At 38.7% G+C, this 25,886-nt stretch overlaps 1 protein-coding gene across 3 annotated transcripts in view; it reads right to left on the bottom strand.

Annotated features, from left to right (window-relative positions):
• CHRM2 (cholinergic receptor muscarinic 2) overlaps positions 1-25,886 on the bottom strand; it is a 99,530-nt gene that overhangs the window by 52,466 nt on the left and 21,178 nt on the right. The window contains exon 3 of one of the 3 annotated variants that reach the window (XR_009960156.1): positions 22,124-22,204. The exons of 1 other annotated variant lie outside the window; for it this stretch is intronic. The gene's annotated coding sequence lies outside the window, so the exon portion shown is untranslated. Of the gene's footprint in view, positions 1-1,193; positions 1,268-22,123; positions 22,205-25,886 lie in introns of those variants that run through there. One more of the 3 variants, XR_009960157.1, reaches the window with a different exon arrangement.

Below are 25,886 nucleotides of genomic sequence, written 5' to 3' on the forward strand. Positions count from 1 at the left end.
CACTGTGCCTACCAGCAAGAGACAACTTGTAATGAATATGACTTTTTCACCTTTAGCTGAAGGTGAAGTGAGCCATGTTAGTGGTAGAGAAAAAGAGGAAAATCAAATTATGTCTACATGATTTCGGAATTTTGAGATTTAAACTTGATTGATTGATTTGAGATTGAACTTTGAGATGTTAGCTGAGTTTTACTTTAATGGATAATTTTGTGACATGAACAACATCCAGTCAGACGAGCAAACAGTGCCCTTCTAGTCATGAGACAGGAGTGAGAGAGAGAGAGCAACAGGGAGAGGGCTCCCAAAAATACTTCCACTGTTTCACACCTCACTCCGTGCCATCTCTGAAAACTCATAGGAGGAAGCTGCAGATGGGGTTAGCTACTTTAGTGGGTCATGCCCTGCCTGAGGCACGATGCCCTCTGTGCTGTGTTCAAGTTACTGGGTTAGGTTTTCTGAGGCAATTCCTTCAGATTCTTTTGTTTTAGTGTCTTTGGAAAAACATTTCTATTATGATTTCATTAAAAAAAAAATCCCCACACATACTCAGCACCAGCAATTTATAAACCTGGAGAAAGAGATCCCATTTCCAAACCCTACCTTTGAGGTATGTTTCTTGTGTATGTTGTCCTCTCATATTTGCACCTTTCCTTTCCCACTGAGAGCCTCAGACGAACGTTTTTAAAAGGTCTCTGATTTCATTGGTGTATTCAGATTCGATTTCTCTCAATCAGCTGTACAACTGTTGCACTAACTTATCAATGTTACTCTCTCAGAGTGGAAAGGATGTTTCTCATCTAGACAGGCAACTCAATTAAAAGCCTCTTTCCTCGATAAATGTTTATGTGATTAGGACTCCAAAGAAAGGCTGTCCTTCAGGCTGTGCTCAAAGATAAGTTGTCTAGTTATTGATGGTGACATTCAGCACAGCTAACAAACATGCCTGCCTTTTTTCTGGCATAGAGATTCAAAAGAGAAAGGCAAAAAGGAACAGGATCAGCTCAAGGGTCGTACAGAGATCTAGAACTGGCAGCACATGCAACACCATTGCAGTGATCTCTCACACTTGCTGAAGCAGCAGAACTGGAAGCTCTATTACCCGGAGCTTTGGGGATAGTACCTGGACCAGAGTTTGAACCCTACTGGTCACACATTGCTGCTAAACATGCAAAAACTTGTTACATCCACAGTACCTGTGGTATGAGGCAGAGGATTTTGTTTCTCGGAGTCGTCAGTCTAATAACTTTCATCAACACTGAATAACCTTGGAAGAGAAGTGCAATTTGTTTAGTTAAAAAAAAAAAAAGAAAAAAAAAAAGAAAAAAACCACACTGATTGTCACCTTAAGAATGTTAGAAGACAATCAGTATCTGCCTATTGTAATCATCTTTTACAGGAGAAATGACATGTCCCAATCAGGCATCCTTTGGGGACATGACCTCTTTCAACACAATGCTTATTAGAGTGGACCAGTGGTCCTAGAGGCTACCTAATGAATGCAAATCCACTTGCAGCATAACAACATTCCTGCTAAAAGCCCTCTGCCAGTCCTGGTGCGTTTGAATACAGACCGTCCTGTGAAAGGTGGAACTTTATTCCACAGTTATGTCTCTGGAAGATCCTATTTATATTAACTAATGAAACCTCAGGGTGGTCTCATGAGGTCACTGGCTGCGCCTTGCCAGGTCCTCACCAAAGGTACAGATGCTAAAGTCACAGGGGCTCTTCTGGGGCTGGGAGACTGAACTACAGTGAGTACGTCGCCAGTCCTAGCTGATTATGGAGATACAAGCACACTTCCCTTGTACAACGCTGGACATCTTTAAGCTGTTTTGTATGTCTCCTGTGAGGGCATCTGCTTTTTCCCTACCACAGTTCAGAAACCTTTGTGTGGATGAACAAAGGTAATGGGAAATGTATGGTGATATAGAACTAGCAAGAGGAAGAGGGAGCAAGATCAGGGAGAAGCAAAGAAGAAAGGGAAGGGTGAAAGGCATGAAGAGAGGGAGAGAAAGAATGGCAAATCAGGAAAAAGGAAAATGAGATATTCTGCTGCTTTTACAGAGACACAGCACAGATTTTCCCTGGAGCATTTGTCCAGTGACAGTAGTTGGTGAATAACCCAGTGTTTAAAATTTCAAAAGTTGCAAGTCACCTTCTGGTTACACAATAACTGGAAGGCCGTCTGGGAGTTGTGAAGTTCCTTGTTCTTTTCATATGTAGGAAGAAAAGCTGGAGTTATTTGATCCTGTTGACAGAGGAAACGTAATGATTTTTTCTTTGTCTTTTTTTAAGAAAAATTAAAGGCAAAATTTCTGTTCCAGGCACATGAATAAATAACAGATCTCTGTCACCTATCTATGTTTTTTTAGGCCAACGTTAGTTCCAACTTTGGAGAGATACACATAGATCTTGATAGAAGATATTGACAGAAGAATGAAATACCATTAAAAACTTGCTTTCTCACTGTGCTTTAGGATGTTCCTGTTCATCCTAATGCTTTTAACTACAGTTGAGTGTAGTACCATTTTGATATCAGATAGTAACTCTAAAAGGAGACTGCATCCTGCCCTGGATGCACTTAGCACTATTGTGTTTCCTATCTGTAACTGATACGAGCTAGTATATGATATGAGAAGACCGCATTATACCATGCCACTATGATATTATGCTACAGCACGACTGCACTGAGATGCAGCCTGATGGTGCTTATCATGTTGTTGAGCTTAGCCCTGAAAATAAATGCTTTAAAGGTTACAATTATAAATAGACTGGTACACTGTCTTATCACCTCCAAAGCCTGAGCTGAGGGGTAGCATCTGGTGCTCACAATAAATGGGATTGACGGCTGGTTCCCTGCCTGCTATAACATGTCGCAGAGGTGCCAGCAGCGAGGGCCCTGTGTTTTGCCAGCTGTGTGAGAAGCTGGGTGCTTATTGTGCTGGAATCTGGGCTGGATCCTATCTATGCTGGAAAGTGGTACTTTTTTTAACTAACTCAAGAAGCATACAACAAGTGTTTGGTTGCTGTATTCTTATCTGTGGTGATCGGCAGATCCAGCTGCTGCCTACACTGTTGGATAACCAGAGGGGTAAAGCAGCTCCAGTCTTGCATCCTGCTTTGCCTATACAACAACTCTGGAAAGCCTCAGTTGCTACCAGTGGGAAAAAGGATAAGAGATGCCCAAAAGCGGATACTGCTGCAGTCCTAACTCCTGCCAGAAACAGGAGTTGCTGCGTGCTCCCCGCATGCCAGGCACAGAGGCAGCAAGCCTGGTTCCTCAAGGCTCTCGACTGTGTCTTCCTGCACTTATTGCTCCTCTTTTCTCTCCATGGTCCTGGCCGCTGTGCCTGAGGTAGCAAATTTTGATATTGGCTGTACTCCTGAGAAGCCATAACCCAGTGCTGAAGTATGTACATCAACATCAGCTAGCTTTGTTGAAAGCGAAATAGAATGTATAATGAGTACCAGAACATAATTTCAGTAGCTATGGGTACTAAAACATAAATGAGTAACAGATAGAACCGTTTTATTTGTATTCATGTCATATGCCATATCTGAATATTAATTTAGCACGTAACACTCTAGGAGACACAATTTCAACTTATTTTCCAAAGTAAAGGCATATATTATTAAAACATATGATTCTCATGAAATCTTGCTCTACCCAGAAGCACTATCTGACTTAAATATGAACACTGCTGTCCGTGGACTAAGGAAAAATAAAAAATTACAAATACACGATAATATTGGCTGTGATATGTTTGATTTGGGGAGAGACATCTTCTAATTTGGCTACTGGGAGTACTGTTTGGTTTAATTTTATTTAACATATTAATTAATAAGAGAACATAAACATCTTAGGAGGGAAAAGACATGAATGTATTATAGGGAATAACAGAGCAGATGGGGAAATAATACAGATGAGTTTGGGCTCTGATTTGGGAAAGCCCTTAAGCAGTCTCTTAGCCATGAAAGCACTTAAAGTGCGTGTCAAATTTTGGGAACATATCTCTAGAGCTGACAGTGGCTAGGATATTGATGGCAGATGTTGCACAGTGACACCTCTTTTTAGCCTCTGTCCCAGTGTGTGCATTTTACCGAAGGAATGAGAAGAGAGAAGATGTTATTTTCCTGTTAGCTATAAAATCTGACCCTGTAATTTTGACTTAAAGCTCAGGATTGCAGATAAGCATCTATTTAAGCACTTTCTTCAAAAAGATATTTTCATGAATTGGATTCTCAGGAGACTTGGAACCTGGGCAGGCAAAAAGCTGTATCAATTTGCAAGTTTGAGGAAAAATGTTCAGAAATAAAAATGTGTAATAAAAAGGAGAAAAAAGAGTATTGAGAGGCTTTAGTAATAGTGAACATTAATTAGATGGTATATAGACACCACAGAGCAACGAGATTTTTATGCTTTGCCAGGGAAAAAAACAATAGTAGCCCTTCTACAGTTGTTTGATGAAACTGCCATATGGACCAGGGCATTTCTTTGAGTATACCAAGTGAAGAGAAACTACAGAGGACTCAACAAAGAGGATAATCCCTCTGCCTCTATTATGCCTCTATCATATATCCAGAACTACAGGAAAAGAATAAAAATATGTACATGTATGTACATATATGTATGTATGACTGCATACATTTATGGTGGGGCTTATCTCATCTAACTATTATGAGGTATTAACTTTACCTGCTTCGTAAACCTACGTGACTATGTCAGATGTCTATACGATGAAGCTGATCCTATCTCATGGGTGAGTCAGGTTTAGTTAGGTTTAGTTAGGATTAGACTGAAAGAAGTGAATGGGATGAAACAAAGAAACCTAAAACTTTTTAGCAACGTGCTCTGAGTCTGCTAAGCAGCACTTGTGCCAAAGAGGGAGGGTATACCAAACAGAGCCCTGCAGAGAGCTCTCCTACACTTGATACTATTCAGCATTTTCTTTAGATGCTTTAGATGGTAGAAGAGAAAGTTCGCTCACAAACTTTGCTAGTGTTACCAAGGATTTTAAGCACCTGGCATAAGGATCAGAATTTTAAAAGTTCCGATACACTGGAAAGAATAATCTGAAATCAATAAGATTAAATTTAATAAATACAAGGATGAAGTGTTACACAACGGAAGAAAAAATCAAATGCACAGATAGAAAATGAAGAATAATGGGTTTGTGCAGGAGATGATCTGGATATTAGTAAGAATCAACATGCAGTGTTGTTATGACAGGATAAATTTTATTCTGGCATGTGTAAATTTGTAAGTCAAGGTAAATAATTATTCCAGTACTTTACACTAATGAGGACTCAGCTGGATTATTGCATCCCATTTAGCACCTCACTTTAAGAAGCACACAGATGTATTGTAAAAGATCTAGGAGAGAGGAGCTGAACTGATCAGAAGTTGAGAAATCTTGCAGATGAGGAGTTAGAAGGACTGGCTTTGTTTTCTCCAGAGAGGCTTGAATATCAGACGGCTGTTTTGAAGGGTGAGCAGTTGTTCCCTGAGTTCATAAACAATAGCAAAGGTAATAATTACCTTGCCTGCAGCAAAAGAAATTTTGGTTGATAATTAGGAAAAGCTGTCTAACTAAAAGGAGAGTTGAACACTGGATCAGTGTACCAAAGGACTTTGTAACTTCTCCATCCATGGAGGTCTTTAAGATCAGGTTACACATATATCTGTTAAGAGTAGTCTACATATCCAGGAAGAACAGGAGCATCTTATAGCCTCTCCTTATTCGATTTCTAAAATGTTTAATCACAACACTTAAAGTGCTCACAGGAAAACCCTAAAAAAGAAGAGGCATACACTAGTGGGTGGTTTAACAGCTCTTTTGCATTTCTGCTCACCATGATTTCCAGCTTCAACTTACTGTGGGTTTTTTTGGCAGTCTTAAGGATGACTAGCAAATTCTCACACAATTTTAATGCAGTAGTTGTCCATGAATGTGTAGAATGGCAATGCTATTCTATAATAGATTGGGCTAAATTATATGAAAAATAGCAATTATTCCAAATTAATAAAAGGACTAACATACCAAGTACACAAAAGGGAAAAAGCAGAGAGACCTCCTTCCCAATCTCAGGGTATCTATGTAGCATGATCTGTATGTACCTCTCTTCCTAGAAAGAGTAGCTTGATTCCTACAACTGTAATGAGCCTAGGAAAGAGAGCCTGGAATGGTTAGTGGTAGAAGACCCACGAATGTGGTGGTGGTGGCAGTAAAAATGAGGAGAATAGAATAAAAAAGTATTTCTGGTGAGGCTGTGAGGATGACCAATTATTTATAATTCATATTGATGTAATTTGGGGAAGTCACCTGTTGCATCATTTTGATCCTCTAAAAGGTGACTGAAATGAAATGGAGTCATAGGCAGAAGAATTTTCTGCACAATGCTCCCTTTAGCTTCTTAGTTGGTGGAAATATTATACGATAGCTTCTTGGCTACAGTAAATTGCCATTGTATTGATAATGGAGCTTTGTCATGTAACATTTACTGAGATTCTGGCATTAGGACTAGTTAAAGATATAATGCCTTTTGACTTAATATGATTTCTATTTACAGTCATTTATCTTTACTTTAGTCTAAAAATACAAACATTCATCTATTTATGCTTTTAAAATCAAGTCACTTTGTACATGTACTGAGCTCCCTTATTATTTTTGCCAAGATCAAATAAAAAATTTAATGGGCCAAAGAGTAAAAGGAAATAATGTAAAAATACCTATATAGATCTTTAGAATCTAAAACCAAATACCAGTTCCAATATCTGTAAAAATGCCACAGGGCATCACAAAGGTGAATAACCTCAGAAGAAAGCAAAATCCCTTCATATTTTTTGGTTTTTAACATTCATTTCTTTACTGAAAGAACAACTAAAATCATGTTCAGCTGGGCATAACATTCAATATACGCCCATTCTGGCAAGTATATAGGGAGTATTAATAGTTCAAAGTAATCTTTCACAGTAAGATAGAAACTGAACTCCAGAAATTGTCAGTATACATTCATTAAGATACTGCACAAAACTTAACTATACTCTGCATTTAAATCTGCCTAGATTAACAATATGGAACTCTTCTACAGTGGAGTACTCAGACAAAAGCACTTTGCACTTTTTAACACTTTTGAAATATTTTCTGTTTTAGCAGTTTAGTTGTAGCACACCCTAAAACCACATACAGAAAAGGCAGTTTGAGATCTTGGTATTGAGGCAGGTTTTAGCTGATCCAAGACTGACATTGATAAGGTATCGGTAAAAAAGAAACTACACAAACTACTGCCCCACATCAATAGCATTTTTTGAAATCTGTAACTTTCAAAAGGGAGAAAATCAAAGAGAGAAAAAAAAGTTTGAAACCGAAACTTCATAGCCAGAAATCCTGTTCTTGGATAGATTTATTTTAAAATCAGTGGGTGACCAAAATAAAATGCTCACATGATTTTTGGTAACTTAGTAGCTAGTTTCTCATCTGAGAAAAATTTTTTTTGGCACATCAGAAAGTCCTATACGTAGGTAAATGTAATTATAGCTGTTAATCAGTGCAGAGGCAACTGCAGCATGATAGTCTTTCATAAAATGAACATCAGTTAGAAAAAGAAGTTAAAAAAAAATCCATTCGTCCCCCTCCAGAAGATCTGTTTCCACGTGAAGCATCTCAGAGCCACTGAGCTCATTAAAGTAGGAAGGGGATATAAGATTTCTGTAGGCAGGATCTCAGTGTGTCACTAGTTACACATTTATTTCTGAAAGTAATTCCTTTCTGGATCTTTAATGTCCAGGGAAATAAGCTGTCTGGAGCTGAGCTGGCACAGGCTGTTTGTTGGTTCAGCATCTAACACAAGGGAAACTTTCTCAGGAACTTTGAATACTGTTCTATTAGCACCCTTAATTAAATAAGAATTAGGTCTGGCAATCTGGGGTATACCTTTGTTAGACAAAACTAATACACAGAAGCAGCTTGCTCTGTTTATTACAACTAAGATAGAGTATAGGTAAATATCATGCCGCGGCTTAGGATACATTACAGGCTAAATGCCTCAGATCTTAGATATTTTCTTTTTCAAAAGTGGGTATCTGAAATGTTGCCATTGTGCTAATCCAAAAGAAGTTTTTCATAGACACTTTGTCCTGTTTGTTAATCTCCTGCTGCAAATCATTGATCAATTGATTAATTATTGGGATGAATATTCCCAATAAATTCTGCACAGCAATCTAAAAGCTCAAGATGCAAAGCAGTGTGAGAGAAGAACAAGCACAATCACTTCTCTCCGAGTACCAATGGAAACACGCATATCCTGCAAACCACCAGAGCTTCCCTGTCTCCTTAGCAATATCCTACTGGAGCACTCACACCTACCTAAAGATACCGCAGAAAGCCCTTGTCTTCACCAGCTTCAGTGGGACAGCCTCATTCTCTGTCTAGAACCAAGTTCCTACTCAGCATTTAGGCAGGACAGGCCTCCCTCAAGTATTCATATTCCTCACCTAAAAAGGATCCCTTCCATGTCAATATCCAGACAAGACTAACTCTTCAAAGCTACTTGGGAAGAGCACCTCCATAACACACATTTCAGCCCTGACAAGGCAATTTGTTATGACATGTCAATCAGCAAGCACAGCAATCTCTAAAGCAGAAAATATGAGCATGATGGAGGTAGACCATATATATTTTTTCACGCCTTTCTAAAATCCACTGCGCTCTGAAGTGAGGAGATCTTCAGATGCCTATAGAGACAGTCCATTAAAGACCACAGCCTAACAAAGTTGTGGGGAGGCAGGCACTGTTATTTCTTTACTTTATGAAACTCCAGGTGGTCATGCAATCATCTAGACACTGATCCAATCCAAGGCTTTCTGAAGGTTCATAGAATGGGTGGGAAGACATACAGTACAGTTCAGAGCTCATCAGATCTCTTATCCCACCCTGAAAAATCTTTGGCACAATACTGTGACAGACATCCTGACCTGGTCTGTTGGCAGCAGAACTGCATTAACACCTACCTCCTGTTGGGCTACAATAATTAGTGTATCCCTATCATTAAGATATTCTGCCTTCTTCTTCACACTTCATCATAAGCCCTACATCAGACACTATGGGATGGTGTCGCTTTCAAGTTGAATCATTTTTTCTTTGGATTTTGGGGCTGGAAGAGAAGAAATGTGACGCAGGCAGATGGGGTTCTATCTCATGTTTCCTGGCTTATATAGAATTTTATGCCGTATTTGCTCTGTGCACAAATAAAAAGACAATTTTGGTATCTACAGGCCCTGCAAACCCAGCCGCATGTCTAAAATCTCCTATAATGAAAGCGCAGTGACTAAGATGTAGCTGACAATTTCACTGATGGCGTATACATCAGAACAGAACACAGCTCATTCTTTCAGATTGTAATAGCTGTGCATTGCTAACAATAGAAAATCCTGGTCTGGTCAGTAAACAAAGCAGAAATCTTCAAGGACATATACATAATGTGGATCCAGAAGCGCCTTTTTCACACAATCTTTTCCTTGAGCTACATTAACCCTACAGAGTTGTGCTGTGCTGTTCTTTCTTGACATTGGTAATGCGATTACTCCACCACAGCCCGTCAGAAGCACTAGCTCATGAGTACCTATACTGAAGATCTTTGATGCAGAGGAGCAGCAAATCTCTTCATCCACATCTTCAGGAAGGCGGCAAGCTGTGTAAGCATGAGTGGCCAGATATTAGCTCAGGTCAGAAATTTAGTCCATGATCTTTCCTGTCACCGAGCCCTCAGTGGAGTAACCCTTGCCTCAAGGGCTGTAATAAGGATAATTCCTTAGGAAGGAACATGCATCACAGTTGTGTTTGTTCTCTGAGCTGCTTCCCTTGTGCAGCTATAGAAAGAGAGGGACAGCAGTAATCCAGCTGGTGAATAGATTCTGCTCCTATTTAAATCTGGCTTTTCATCTTACTGAAGTCCTTCCAAAGAGTGTTAATTTCCTTATCCAATAAAGTAATATTGAGCAACAAACAGATTTTTAAGCTTCTCAACAGCTCCAGCTGGGGGAAGAAGCCATTACTGAGAACTCATCTTTATTTATGTTTTTTTCGGAAGATGAGACTAATAATCCAGCACATAAAAAAAATCTCTATAAATCAGATGCAAAATCTAGGATTGCCAGATCTTGTAATTTTAACATGAGTCATATCTTTGTTCTTTTTTTTTTTTCCTGTTTTTCTTTCTTTTTTTTTTTTTTCTTTTAAACTCTAGTTCTGTGAATCAGGTAAAAATAGTATCTAATATTTTGAAAGAAAATAACATTCTGCTACATCTAAGGGTTCCAGCATTTGGAATTGAGAAGCACCAAAATGTTTTATTTTAAAAGATGTTTAGTAAGGGACTACCTTTAGCATGACTGAACTGGGGAAGCTTAGTTGAGTTTAAGTCCATATCTGATGCTTGTAAAAGGTAATCATAAAGATATCATTTAATGTCAGATGAAACCTTCGCTCATTGCCCTGTGTAAAGATTTCTGTTTATGTTGTCTAGCCTCCTGTATATGAAGTGGCTTGTGCTTTTAATAAGCACTTCTAATACAGCTTCTGATAAGACACTAACCCCTTAATAGGCTGCTGGTGGGTGCTGGTGCTTTACTCTACTAGCTTATATGCTAGACAGTAAAAAGACTTCTTTCACTTAATTCTGCTCCTTTTCCTGCCCATCTGTCTACGATGACATGGAGGAAGAGAAAAGGGGAGTTCTAACCTCTAACAAGGAGCATTATGTTGAAAAGATCTAGAAAGCATCCTCCTTGCTCTATTAAATTGAGCTTTGGTTTGATGAATCCTTTTTGCAGAATTTGGTGCACCTGGTTTTATATGGGCCAGTTTCATACAGTTTGCTACATAGTTTATCCAGACATATCAAAAAGGAGAGGATGCATTCATGGCCCTTACAAAATCAGCAGGCTGAAAAGGGCAGCTTGGTTAGTCAATTTGCAATATGCCTTACACTTCGCAAACTAAACATGCCAGCTGGAACTACTTAGCCTGCTAACAAATATCCATATGTCACAAAATTTCATAAACAATGAAAATGGTCATTTTTTTTTCCCTTTAGTTCAAAATGTAATCTTCTTTTTAACTACATTTGCATTTTTAAGAACCCGTTGCAAAGAGACAGTGAGCAACTGGAGTTAATGCTACAGCTATAACATGTGAATAAGCAGCTGTCATGGTGTATTGTAATTCAGCACCAATCACAGTCTAAAAATAAAAATCATAAATAAGGAAAAAAACGCTAAGCCCATAGAAGTTGGAGCTGAGTTTCTTAAAGGAACCTGACAGAGTAGGAATACATTTTCTTCAGAAGAAGAAAAAAGAAAAAAAAAAACAAGAAACAAAAACAAAAACAAGGAACCATTGCTCCTTACTCTCTCCAGGTATGTCTAGACATATGAGTACAGTATGTCCCTCCACCTTGTTAAGATCCCACTCCAGAAGCAGTTTGGGTGTATTGAATGATATATTCTGGGAGAATAGCAGATCAGGGATCTGCTTGAGCAAAATCCACTCAAATGACTGGAACTTAATACATTACATTACAAAATTCTTACTGAATAAAGGAGAACATTCATTTCTTTTCCTGATTAAAAAGATTTTGCTTAATTACAGAGATTTGGTGACTTCTAGCCACTTTAGAATCCAAAACTTTTCTTTTATAACATGAGGTCACAAGCAGAAAACGACACACAGCGTGCTTTCTTGCTCTCTGTTTGCCACTGGCAAGTGGTATTCCCCGCGGCTGCTTTAGAGAGGGCTCTTCCAGCTTTCAGCTCAGCAGTATGCTAATAGAGCACTTGAACGTGAGTAATACCCTGCCTCCACTCACCCTGGTTCCCAGCTCCCCCTGCTCCCCAATCATTGCCAACAGCTCTAAGGGCTCAAGTAAAAGAATAAAATGAATGGCCACTCAGCTGTGGGTCCCGTACCAATTCATAACACACTGAACAGCCATAGCAAAACAGAGAGCAAAGGAGCTTGTAATTCCCTGTAACTCACAGCCACATCACAATCAATACTGTATAATGCAGATGTATTGTTCATCTCCAAAAGTCATTTTTCCTCCAAAGGGTTTTTTTTTTTCTCTCTTTCTCTCTTTTCATTTTTTTTCTAAAGAAAAGAGAAAAGCCTAAAGGAAAGCAAAAGAGAGCTGTGAAAAATCCATCACTTTTAAATTGCTCATCAGTGGCAGCCCAGATATATTTAAATTACAGTTCAGCACAGCATGCATAAGGATATATTCTGTTTTATAGGGTTCTTGCTCATGTTTATTCTCTTCCAACCTGCTACTCAACACCTCAAACAGAAATTTTATATAGGGAATACAAAGCGTAAGTAAGTCCAATAAGCAATGGCCTAAGCTTGACCATTGATAGGTCCTGAGAACAGCACTGCCCACTTGGCAGTGCTTCATTCTCAGCCTCCTTGAAGTGCCTTAGTGCTCTCAGGCAGAATAAGTGAGTTACTCAGCAGCACCAAGGTCTTTGAACTGATGTCTTTTGCTTCAAAGTAATTCCCCTCTATTAGCATGACGAGGATTTGCCTTGCCCAGGTGAAAAACTGAGGAGTCTATATTGAAACAAACCGATTCATATAAATACTTATTATCATGCAGAAGACATGATAATAGAAGACCCCTGTAGGTATGTCTACACTGCAGGTGAAGAGAAGGCTCAAATGTGGATGTAAGGATGCTATTCTCCATGTCCTCAAAGCTTTCCATCCACATTGGTGTTTGCAGCTCAAATGTTCGTGCTATACATGGAAAGAGCTGGATTTGAGATATCTGCTGATGCTGTGGGAGCATAACATGCTCAGTTTTTCCTCAGTCTGCTCTGCCTATGCTACTTACACAAGAGTTTGGGTCCATGCTGAGGCTGGGAATAGGCTCAGGCTCTCCTCTCTCAGAGAGCTCATAGATTTACCTAAACTTAGAGCTACTAACATCCCTGATGGTAATCGTTGTGGATGGAAGGCAAGTCTGCACTGGAGAATGGACTCACATCCACACATTTTTGATAGTGTAGGCATACCCTTTCAGAACATGCCTGATTGTTTTGCTTTACCACATAGTATTTTAATTACATCACTAAGGACACCACTTGCCCATTCAACCTCTCCCTTTGACAAAGAGCAGCAATTTACAGCATTCACAAAAAATTTATGCAAAAAGTCCATAGTAGTAGCTGGTACACACTCATACATACACACACTCGCACACACCCGTTAACAACCTGGAACTCTTCTTAACTATATATCAGTAGTAACTGGATTAATCCTCAATAGCTGGATATCTTGCTCCTTCTTGTCAGTTGTGGAAGGTTTTGGTTTCCCACCTGGGTAATTTCCTCCAAAGTGGGTGCAAACAATGCATTCAGAAGAGCTCCAGTGGCAGACAGGGAAAATAACCTGGTAGCTGAGAAGAGGTTATTGGCTTCCGCTGCTTGTGAACAGCTCAACAGCATGGAGTCCTCCAGGTTGGTGTACCTCTATAGTCTTGACCCACCTGGAGATCCATGGTGTCGAACCATGAACTTATGAAGACAGCACTGCCTCCAATGGGGGGAAAGCTTCTCTTCATCCTCAGCACGTCGAATTATCCAGGACTTGCCGCATCCTTTGCCATTTCTTCTATTACGGGCAAATTCCATTCTTTGTTTTACTATTGTTTTTCTGCCATTGTACAGTTTAATACACACAGATGGCAAGAGGTGGCATATGCCTCCCATTTCAATATTTGATAAGTGGCACTATAAGTTTACACTTTCCTTACTCAGTAGTTTCCGTACCACTTAGAGCATCAAGAAAGAAACCCCCAGCAGTGACTACAAAACCTCTGATTCCTTTCGTGTTGTAATCATCTCTGAGATAGTCTATTGGGTGCCTGTTCTGTTTTCCAGCAGGGTGAAAAAAGTGAGAAAAGATTATGAAAAGAATTCTTGAATGGCTAGGAAAGCTTTATTGAAGAAGGAGATTTTGCAGTATTTCTCAAAAATGGTTATATTCTGGTTTGTCTGTCAGTGTGCTAAACAAGACCTTTTCCAAACCAAAGTCACTTGCTTATTTCCATGGAAAATTAGAGGCTATGGAAGAGCTGATGATGATCTTCCAATATCATTTCCTATCATTGCCAGATATTGAAACACAGTGTCATAAACTGTTTTTTGGTTCCACTGACTCCTTATCTCACTGTATCCCTAATGAGACCTCTTTCCCAGCCTATAGCTATTATTTTCAAGCTTTCCAGCTTGCTCATTTCTCTCCTACAGTTTGGTTTTGATGTATAAATAATACATGACCAGCATGATAGTTATAGGAGCTTTGTGAAAAAGTATTAGGAAATCTTCTTCCTGTGAAGTTTTAGATAAATTAAAGAGTAAATTTCAGCTGACTGCTTGACATTAATTAGCTTAGCTTTACAAACTCCTGCAAGGTATTATATGAATTTTACAACATGCTATGCATGGGTGTACTGAGGTCTGCAGAGAAACTAAATGCCACATTACTCTTTTATGCAAACAGCTGACCAATATGTTGATTAAACTGTGTGGTGCTAAACTCTTGGCAAGAGTCCCTAGCTTGCTTCACTGGGAAATGATAGCAAGATATTTTGAACAAAGAGACATCTATTTTGGAACTCATCCTCTCTACAGGTTTGCAGCCCAAGTTTGTTAATTTTTCAGGCACTGTGCAAAGACAATCTGTTTAAGCTATGACTGGCTATTTTCATGGGTGAAAAATAATGCAAAAAAGAAAAAAAATCACCAAGCCAGTTCCTGGAGACATCATGCCTCATAGATACTTTCTGAGGTTATGGACATATAAATGGAGAGGTAAAACTTGTAGGGTAGACTTAGAAAAAATTGTGCAGCTGTGCACAAACACGAAAATTATCCATTGAAAAGCAAATATTACAAAGCACTGATGTAAGCTGGTAGGATTTTTTTTCAGGTCAGCCATTCAGATTCTTGTGACCCAAATTATATCTTTTTTCCTTTTTTGGGAACAAGGCAGTTCACTGTTCACTATTGATATAATGGCAATACATGACAGCAGTTCCCAGGAGATGGAGCAGAAGTGGAGACAAGACTCCTCATGCGTGCAACCTGTCACAGGGAAGAAAGACACAGAGCCAACTTGCTCTGTAAAAGCCTGGATAAGAGGAAATCATGCATCCATTTAGGCTCCTGTTCAGTAGCATAGGAAAAAGTAATCTCTAAACTTCTCTTTTTCTATAACTGTGCAAAAAAGGTGCTATGCTATAATTACAAGAAAGTAAGGTCTAGTGTTTAGTTGGCATGTAATTACAAAAATTTATAAAGAGTTTCCCGTGGCAATTTAGTTTTGGAAACTCAACTGCATCAAGAAAGTATTAATTAAAGCAAAAAAAAAAAAAAAAAAAAAAAAAAAAGTATTACTACATTTTACAGTGCAACCTTCTAAACATGCCTCCCATAGCTATCTTCAAATTATTTGAAGTTATTTCTGGTTTCTGCAGTGAATATGTTGGTGTTTCTTTTCTTCTGTGTTGTATTGCAATGAATATTTGCCCAGAGATAAAATGCATAGGCTGAGATTGAGAGGTTTTAAGGATTCATCTGTGCTTGCTGCTTGATTTTCATCTGAAATTACAACAAGCCTATTTGTGACATTAACTTTAGTTGCAACAGAGATCACTGTGATCACAGCAGGGGCAAACAACCAATATAAGCAGCAAGATCAAAGAAGCTCATATGCAATACCTAATTTTCATGCACTTGTATAGAGTAACCTTAAGCAAACATAAACATGTTAGTTCCAGTTCTGATGATGATGATATATATTCAGTTTATATAGTGAACAATACATTACAACCTGAGTTGCCTTAGTGAAACTATGGGATTCCTGCTTACTAAGACATAACTCCTCAAGTAGCCCAATTAGAATATATGGATTACTGCAGAGCAAACCTACAGAAATATATGGGTCTGTTGGAGAGAATAATACCTCTCAGAATGAGAAATGTGGCAGAATCTGACTGCAAGGAAAAAGACAGGAGAGGAGAGGAGAGGAGAGGAGAGGAGAGGAGGGGAGGGGAGGGGAGGGGAGGGGAGGGGAGGAGAGGAATTGCTGCAAAACTGTGTGTTTCTGAAAGTTTCTAGCAAGGCATCTTTAGCTCCTTGATCACTTTATTGTAGCGTAGATGACAGCATTCCCTGTTGCATTTCCAAACAGCATGAATCTGGCCAAAGTTTTACTAAAGGAATTGGGCTGAGAAAATCTTCAGAGAATGGGTGCAGGGAACTGCCATAACGTACTAGGAGAGATGAAAGACATTAAGATTGAATTCATGCTCCCTCCTTCCAAACCTCTTTTTCTTTTCATATAGTACTCCTACCTCCTTCCGAGCTCTTGTATGACTGTAGGCCAGTACTTTGAATATACTGCAGTGACTGGCAATGCAATAGCACTTTGCAGAAGAGAGGTAATTAATGTTGCATTCAGTTACTCTCATTTATGGTGCTATCACACCACAGCATACATATATAATATACCATATAATGGTACATTCCTGGGCACCACCAGAGGAAGTTTCTTAAAAATTTCCTGACAACAGCAGACTGATGAATATGCCAATTAAAGGCTTGAAATGCTCTTTCTTGGAAATAGGATGTAAAAATTATTTAGCTTTGGTTTCTGCTTGTGTCAAACATCCTGTGGGATTTGCTCCAAGATTTCTTTAACACACTTAATCATACAACAGTAACTGCTGGCTGACAGACCACCGTTGATCTAACAGAATTGTCCAACTCCAGTAATAAGCAGAATTGGCTGCTTTGGAGAAAGGGGCAACATACTCATAGGATAGCAGGCTGCCTCTGTTTTCCTCCCTCTTTGGAAGGCAAAGGGGAGTTTTAAGAGTCTGTTCCATCCAGAATCCATGAATTCTATCAGCAAGTTTTGTTTTGGAGTGGAGAGTTCAGATTTATTGTTATACTGTTTCAAAATATTATTTTCTTCCAAAATACTAGGCCTCAATTGTATGTTATTGCAAAGTGTTTCAGAGATTGTTTTAAAGTTATGTCAAAGAACTTCCTCAAAGCAGATTTTCTTTTCTTCCTTGTTCATTTCCTTAAATGGTTCTGTTTGAGTCTGTCTCTTTTCACATTACAAAGGCTGGATAAAACTGCCCCCAGAGACCACTACTATCACCAGCAGTTAATTACTAGCAGTTGTGCCTGACTCAGAAGCCTCCTTTCTCCAATGATAATATGCTGTATTAAGGAGATAGGCAACTGCTACCCTAATACAATGTGTGTAATTAAATTCCTATATTTCAAATTCTACCTGGCATTGCAATGGGATACCATACTCCTGTCCTCTGATAACATGTAATACTGCTGAACACTGTGAAGCAGCTGGCATGTTTCAGTCCAGGACTGTGCTGAGTGTAGTGCCGTGAGGAGCTTTCAGTGAAATGCAGTCCAGTCAGCTGGCAGCATATTTTATTTCTTCTTTCAAATGATAACATAAAAATGTAAACCATTTCCAATCCAGCACCTTATTAAGCATAATGGAGAATCTAGTTTGGAAGTGCTTGTTTTGTAAGTGCTTATATGATAATATATAAGTACTTACATTATAATATATAATTATGTATTATTTATATTATATTATTTTACAAGTGCTTATAGTATAATTATATATAATATAATTATTACATGCAAGTGCCTGTATTTTTGGAAGTGCTGAGCATTGACAGTTCCAGCTGAAAGGTATGGAAGCAATAGATTCCCAAAATCTCAGGAAAATCACCCCCATATGCTTCCCTAACTTGTTGCTGTTAAGACTTCATACAAATATGCTAGTTACATGAGTGAATGCAGTACAGACAAGATGAAAGCTGTGGTCAGATAGGCGTTTTTATAACCATCACAGAAGTTAAAGTTACACACATAAGATTAAAGTCCTGTCAAGTCAGGGCATTTCCTACCTATTTAAAGCAACTAGTCAAATGGACTTGTCAGAAAAATTGATTAGTATTTGTTCAAATTTTTGGACTAGTGAACTCCAGTAAAAAAATTCCATTATTTACAAGGGGAACCTGATAGAGATAGAAACTTGTTTTATAAAGATGTAGCCTCCTCACAGGAGGAGAAAGGGCCCACATCTCTTAGGAGGTCTTAGAGTATGCTTTTGTTTTTTTATTATTTTGAAGTAATTCATTGTCTAAAAAAATACCTGTCCACAAAGGCATAACACAAAATTTTGCGACCATTAAAATCAAAAGGAAATACACCCTGGCTTCTGTGGAAGCAAGATTTCACCCATGGCAGCTACTTAGGACCTAAGATTTGTATCTAATGGGCAAACCATCCAGAATTTATTTGATGTGAATTGTGTACTATGTATCATTGAGCTAATGAATAGTTGCTGATGGATATTTTATATAGAGGGCATTTCACTTTGTTGAGTCACATAGTTTTTGCAGTATGTCAAAAATGAAATGATTCTTCTAAGGGCCAACATTTTTCTGAAGACCAATAAAGACCAACATGCGACTAAAATCTTTTTAAGGGACAGCATAATCCATCCTTTCGGGCATGGTTTTGACATTATCCAACATCTTGGCAACTGACTGTGCAAACAGCCCATCCCCAAATACTGCCACATGACCTTTCCTCTCAAAGACTTATAACCAATAGTGAAATGACGAATTATTTACTCTAATTGCTTTAATTGTCGTATAAAACCAAGCAGCTATCTGGCAACGCTGTGGCAGAATCCAAGAGAAAAGAGAGGTCTGAGATGATCTCATCCACGCCAGGATGTGTAATTAAAGACATCAGCATGCTGAAATAATTGCTCATCAAATGCATCCATAAAAAGAAAAGAAAGATTTTGGGTCCTAAAGAGTTTTAGAGAGAGCAGTGTTCTAATGTATTACCAGCCTGCTTGTTACCCTCAGAAAAATCAGAGGCTTCAGCCACTGGGGGAATTTGCTTGCAAAAGAAGAGACTACCTGATTACACAAAGGACAATCCTGATCATTTCCTTTAGAGACTTAAATAAGACTTCTCTTTGGAAAAAGACACCTATCAGCTCTATCACTATGTATTGAAAACAAATAGTTTGCTGAGGGTCAGTTACAAAAACCTATCTCATTTGAAGAGTTTGTCTTCTGCTGAAAAAAAAAAAAAAAGTGCGATGTTTGTTCTTGATCAAGTGGGACAAGTAACACTCAGGTCTCCGTGTCATTTTCAAAAGAAATTATCATTCATATTAAGATTTTTAACTCCTTGACAGCTGGCAGCTCAATGTGTTAGTCATTTCCTGAATGACAGAGAATGAACCATCTATTTGAATTTTGTATGGAAAAGTCTCAAGCACAGCATGCGGCAGTTTGTACACTAAAAAGCTGAACTTCAGATTCAAAATAGCCATATGGTGTTTTAAGAAACTGTGCTCCATCCATTACACTATCAACAATTTTGGCCTGCCAGAAAAAGTCCTTTTTCATAAAGCTGTTATAGGAATAGTGCATTTCATAACTATGTTTTAGACAGGACATTAATCCTCACGTGTGGAGGATAATTTTTCACAGTAACATAACTGAGGTGTCAGAACCGCTGCAATTTTCACAAGAATTCTGACCTATTAAGAATTCAACTCTATCTTTTATATAAAGAAATGAATTTGCATGGAATGCAAGTGGCTTTAACAGCAGGATTTTAATTAATTCCTTTGGAGTTTTCTTTCTTATGTTAATTTTGATTTTTTTTTTAACTAGGTAAACAGGTATGATAAAACAGAAATCAGTGAGGGTAACTGGCAGGAGAAGGCAAGAGTGCACATCTCACTCTCGCGTGTCAAAGCCTTGTGATTCTCCTGTAAAGTTAAGTGCGGGAAATGAAGCAAGGAGGTTAATTTTCATGCGGACATGCTGCTTTGCCTCTGCCTGAAAGCTCCTAACTCCTCTAAGTCTGCTATGCGTCATTCCTGACAGGTAGCAAAAGGAAAGAGCACTTCATAAACAGGGGGCACCATCCTACTAAAACAAAAAACAACAAACTAAGGGACACTAGCCCTATGCAGTAAAAATCATATCCTGTTTACTACAAAATGCGTGAATTCAAAAAGGAATGTGTAGAATATAAGGATCTTTTTCCTCCCATTAATGATACTGGCCAAACTAAACAGAAAGTGAGATGTTTACGTGAAGGAAGAATTGCTTGTTCAAAACAGAAATGTCTCCAGTAAGATGCTCTTATTGAGAAACGTTTTTCTTTAGAAACTTAATTGGCAATCCAACTTTGTTTCAGATTTTCTTTTGTTTGTTTTTCCTACTTTGTAATGACTTTGTCTAAAAGCTAAAAGGAAGAGACAGGCAGGTAGAGAAATGTCATAGTTAGACAGAGGATAAACTGATTAAAATGGAGAATACAAAATTACATTAAAGGGTTTTGATGTGTTGCAAGACAAAAAGAAAAAAAAAAAAACAGGTCAAAATCCTGGAAGAAGAAGCCATTTATTACTTTTTACTCGCAGAAAATGATGATTGCTTTTCCTCCTAGTTGAAACGCTATTTTAGCAAAACTAATTTTCCCAGTTGAACAGATGTATACTAGATTTCCTCTCCAACTGCTGAACCTCCCAAGGAACACAGTGTTTTGGTGCATGCTGTTATGTATATCAAAAGTAACTAGGTAGAGGAGCTTTGTAGCACATGGGGCATCACCAAGAAGTTTAGAATACATCTCAGCTCCTTGTGCAACAACGTAAGTATCAGAGCAGAGTTTCAGTGCTTCTGCCACTGTGAAGTTAATTCCTGGAAAAACTGCATTGCAGAGAGGTAAGCAGTGCAACGAAGTGTTTCGCATCTTGTCAGAAAGCTGGACAGCAAGCAGCCTCACAGTGATATCCCGGATCAACACACAAAGGTATTTTGATTATCCTTTCTGTTGTGGGGCTTTTTGCTATCCCAAGCTTTAGTCATTTTCTGGATTGAGCCACACTTTTTACTTTTATAATATCTTACGCAGAAGCTCCGTTTATCAGCAGTCGGGCAACTTCCTAATGCATTACAGCCATTTTGCTCAGTGGAGGGCTCTCTGTAAATCTGTGTCAGTGTTTATACCACCTGCAGACTCCACTTATCTTGCGAATTATTTTCCTTTCCCAATGAAAAGACCAAACTACTTACTAACTTATTTCAGGATAAAGTAGAAGACTTGTTCCCACTGTTCTTGGATGAAAGGACATTAATGACAAGTAGCCATGAGCAACAAAGAGATTTTTTTAAAAAAATTATCATTATTCAAAAATTATCATTTATTCAAAAATTGTCATTACCAAGAAAAAAAATGCTCCTTTGAAGAACACTAGTAAGTGAACAGCAAACTAGGCTTTCAGATTAATCTTTTTACCTCTCCTAAGCCTTCCAGGAGCTTCTTCAATAATACTTGAAGAGAATCCATACAGACAAAAGGAAAGAATAAGGAGCCAGATTGTTTCTGTTGATTTAAAAAATCTATTTACAAATACATGGAAAAGTGATCTTTTGCTGCTACAGAACACGAAGATTGCAATAGACAAAAGCATAAAAAGACAGAATCACTGTCTACTTTATTTTCAGAGCAGCCTGGATGTTGAGGAGAACTTCTTCCCCCTCCCTATAGCTGACAGAAACTACAGAAAAATTACGCTCTGCCAGGTCTGTTCCTGCAAATGCTGAGCCATCTAAGACAAGAAGCCTTAAGTCATCGATCCAAATGTGCTCAAAGAGACACCCACAGATGAAACACCAAGTGGATGTAACACATATGGACAGTCCAGAGACCCTGGAAACGCCCAGCACTCAAAAGCTCCGCTAAGGCAATGTGATATAAATGGAGAGGACAGACGTATCCTCCCATTTCTGTTCCAGGCATTGTTCACCCTTCTGGGCTGGAGACTTTCGATGTGCCTTTTGCCTGTCATTACCAGTCTGTCTAATTTAATGTTAACAATGTTGCTGCATCTTTGGGCAATGCTGACAGAATGTGCACTTAGGTTTAAGGGAGTGGAAGCAGAAAAGAAAAGTTGTTCATCTGGCCTCATTTACTGACCTTAAAATAATTTCTGCTATTGGTAGCTGGTGGTGTGATGGAGACACATTTCTTTCACTCTCTTTTCATGTCCTGGTATTTCTAAAAGAAATACAAACATAAGTGCCCTGAGTGAAACTGTCCTAACAGCAAAACCTTTGCTGTACAAACAGCAAGGTGAGCCTCTTCCAAATGCCATGGAAGTTAATAACGTCAAAGGGTTCAAGACTGGGCCCTCTACAACAGCGTGTACCTGTGGGTACAACGGAAGGCCATGGATGCACAGGTACAGTTTTGCTGGGGACCAAAATATAAGTTGTCCTAGGGTAGGTCTGCTTCAGTCGCCCTGCCTGGCCAGGGTTAGAAGACTGAGATATCTTAATGCTGGGAGATTAAAGGAGAGCCAGAAAATGAAAGTGAATTTCATATCATACTCTCAGGTGTGTATGTTAAAAGTAAAGTAAAAATCTGGTCCCAGAGCTGTAAAGCAAATCCTAGCTACTTCACTTGGTTTTAGGAGCACTTATCTGACAGCATTGGCTTGCTGGAGCTGGAGGGCAGAATGTCACCCCTTTCTTCCAGCCCATTCCCTCTGCACAATCCCCACAGCTGAGCCTATATCCACAGGGAACAAGACATGAGGTGGGGGTGTGGAGAGAATGGGAAAAAATTGTGTGTGTGAGAGAGTGTGTGTGTAAAAAAAACTCTGAAAATAAAAAAGAAAAGATGGAAAAGAAATTGAAAACAGAGATGTAACAGAAGAAAGAAAAGAGAAGAAAAGAATGCAAACAGTAGTAAATGAGGGAACACATACTGCCTACTTGTGACCAAGCCAAAAATATAATTTAGTTTAAAGAAAGAGAAGTGGAGGAGAGGGAAAGACAGCTGAAGGAAGAATGACTGACAGCTAAACAAACAGAGATTAAGAGGCAAAAGCAGAGGCTGGCCTAAAGCACTGGAGTGGTTCCATCCCTGATGTATTTATTTAAGTAAATAAGCATGGCTTGCTAGGAACATCATTAATTTTCCACTCACCTGACTTGCTTATGCTTTATTGAAAGGATACACTCGTTACTTCAAATTATGTCTTCTTAACCCCTTCTTCTCTTTTTAAATTAGATTCTCTATAGCCAGATATCAGGAAGCATTTTGATGTTTTTGTTTATTTTCCCAGAAGTTTTTGCATACCAGAAGAATGAAAGAAATATGGCACTTATTCATTATAGCTTGGAACAAGTGGGTGCAGACTGAATCCTGTTGCATAATGGCATAATTAAATGATTTGGAACTAGGCTTAAAAAAGGGGAACAAGCTGAATTAATTCCGTGGGAGAAGGATTTTTGTGTGTGTATGTGTGTGTGTGTATCTATACATATGGGTGACCACCCTGGGATCCTGTAATGCTTTTCCTACAGCCACAGCCAGAAAATAGATTTCGAGACTGAGTTATTTCTTGAGGAGGCAGAGTTAGAGTTTTAGATTCTCTCCCTTCCTTCTTGCTCCCACCTGCAATTCCAGAGCCAGTGAGTTAATAGACATAATGAAACAGCAATCTCATCAACAGGCTTTTACCTCCCCCACTCTTTGGATTTGCTCATCTGTAAAGTCAAAAAGTGCTGACTCAGCACATTTTTCCCAGCTCTGAGATCAGCCCTGTCCACCTTTTGCAGCGACATGTGCTCCTGGTTTGCGGTTTGCCCTCTCTCTTTCTGACCAGCAGCCAAATATGACTTTCCAGCACTGTCGGAGAGAACAGCTTCCTCCAAGCCCAAATGCTCCTCGTGTCCTGGTGCCCGTGCCATGGCTCCCACCTCTGCCAAATGCCCACCTGCCCACAGGCTCTGCTGGCTACAGTGCAAGCGATTGCTTGTCACACTGCTCCATTTTCTCCTGTATTCGTTATTCTCTGTCCCAAATACATCACTCGCAGAAGCCCCCGTGGCCGAAGGTCCGCTGAGTGTGTGGTTCAACTTCAGATGGACGTGAGCACGTGTCTATATGTGCTAGTACTAGCGTGGAAAGGGAGAGTTTTTTGGAGGGGAAAATATCCCAAAACACACAACCTCCGCTTAAATTTCCGTCCTTTGAGAGAAATCAAACCAGGTGACAATCTGAAGAGAGTCAACCACATAATGCAGCGGCTTAGAAGTCAGTGCCCTCACACCGTGACTGCTAGGCAGTCCCAAACACCTGTGATAGTAGTTCACCCTTTACAAGTCACTATGCTTTATGATGCTGTTGACAGAAAGACTATCACAGAGTAGGATTTTCAGCAGAAAGAAGTGGAACAACACTTTCTTCCCACATCTAGCACCCCAACTTTGCCCCAGCATATGAACAGTCCCACAGAAGGCACGGGCAAGCACTTCTGATAAAAGTCAGATGTGCAAAAGTGTATGCAGTTTCAGAAAGGGCATTTGTGGCAACTCGGCCTGTTCTAAAAAACACTTAAAGTAGCCTATTAACAGAAAACTAGATAAAATTACCTCTTGTACGGGAAATTATGAGGCATTCTAAATGTAAATGGAATCAAATAAAACAAAAGGTATTTTCATTTTATCACCCAAATGCTAAGCTTTTAGGTCACAGTCTTATCATTTAATGAGCTATGTCACTGTATGTCACTACTTTTGGCTATGAAATCCTAAGTCATATATGTCCTTACTCTCTTTCTCTTATCCCCACTAATTTGGTTTCTCCACATGTACCTTGCATAATGTTGTGCTGGAAATCTTATCTCCCCACCCCCCCCCCCAAAAAAAAAAAAAAAAAAAAAAAGTTGGCAAAAAAGATCAGCAATATTTTTTAAATTTTGTTGAAAAATGAAATAAAAGAAAATCAAACAGTTTCAGTGAGCTGGCCAAAAACTGAGAGAATGTACTGCTTTGAATTCCTAATGAAAAAATAAATCTTGGGTATTTTTAATGAGTCAGTTGTTTTCTACTACAATTTTTAGCTAATAGAAATCAAATAATCTACTGAGGGCAAGTCTTAAATAAATAAATTAAAATAATAACTTTCCTGAGTTTCTGCATTTTTTGACATTCATTGTTTTTTAATACGTATAAAGATTAGCTATTGGCAACTTGAGTTGTTTTATTTCTGTCTTCCTTTCCCATTGTTTTCTAGTACTTATACATAGGAAAAGCATTTATCTAAAAGGAGATAAAGTCCCTCTGCTCTAAAATGTTTTTATTAATTAGAGACAGCAGTAATTCTATAATACATATTCTAATAAGGAAATGTAATGTGCAAAGAATCACTCTAATAACTGAAAATGAAAGAGGCAGACCATTTAAAAAAGACTGTTTGAAACTTAAATGGGAAGACCCTTGGAACTGAGATGCTAGCTCAGCCTCTTGTAAGTAAATGAGGGAGTAGAAAGGGACAAAAAATGGACTAAACCGGTAATATTTAGTCCTAATTTTGGGTCACTCAATAGAAGTAAGCACAGCTGCTATCTTCTCAGCTCTATGTGAAGAGTGAAAACACGTCTCAGGCACTACTTTATGCAACAGATCTGATGATACATTTTTGATTTTCATTGCTGCCAAGAGCTCTGAAGTTAGACTGGTTCATGCAGCATAATTACCCAGTTGATGCCATATTATCCTAAAGCAACATCATATTACTTCATTAAAGCACTAAAATTTAATCATTTTTTGCCTCAGACAGACTCTCCTAAGACATGGAATTAATATTTTGTCTTCCAAGGCTAGTTACGTACTGAAAAATTTGTGCTTTTGTGTCGTTACACTGATGCACAGCTAACTTAGCCTATTAA

Source organism: Rhea pennata, chromosome 1 (genome assembly GCF_028389875.1).
Source record: "Rhea pennata isolate bPtePen1 chromosome 1, bPtePen1.pri, whole genome shotgun sequence".
NCBI classification, from domain to species: Eukaryota; Metazoa; Chordata; class Aves; order Rheiformes; family Rheidae; genus Rhea; species Rhea pennata.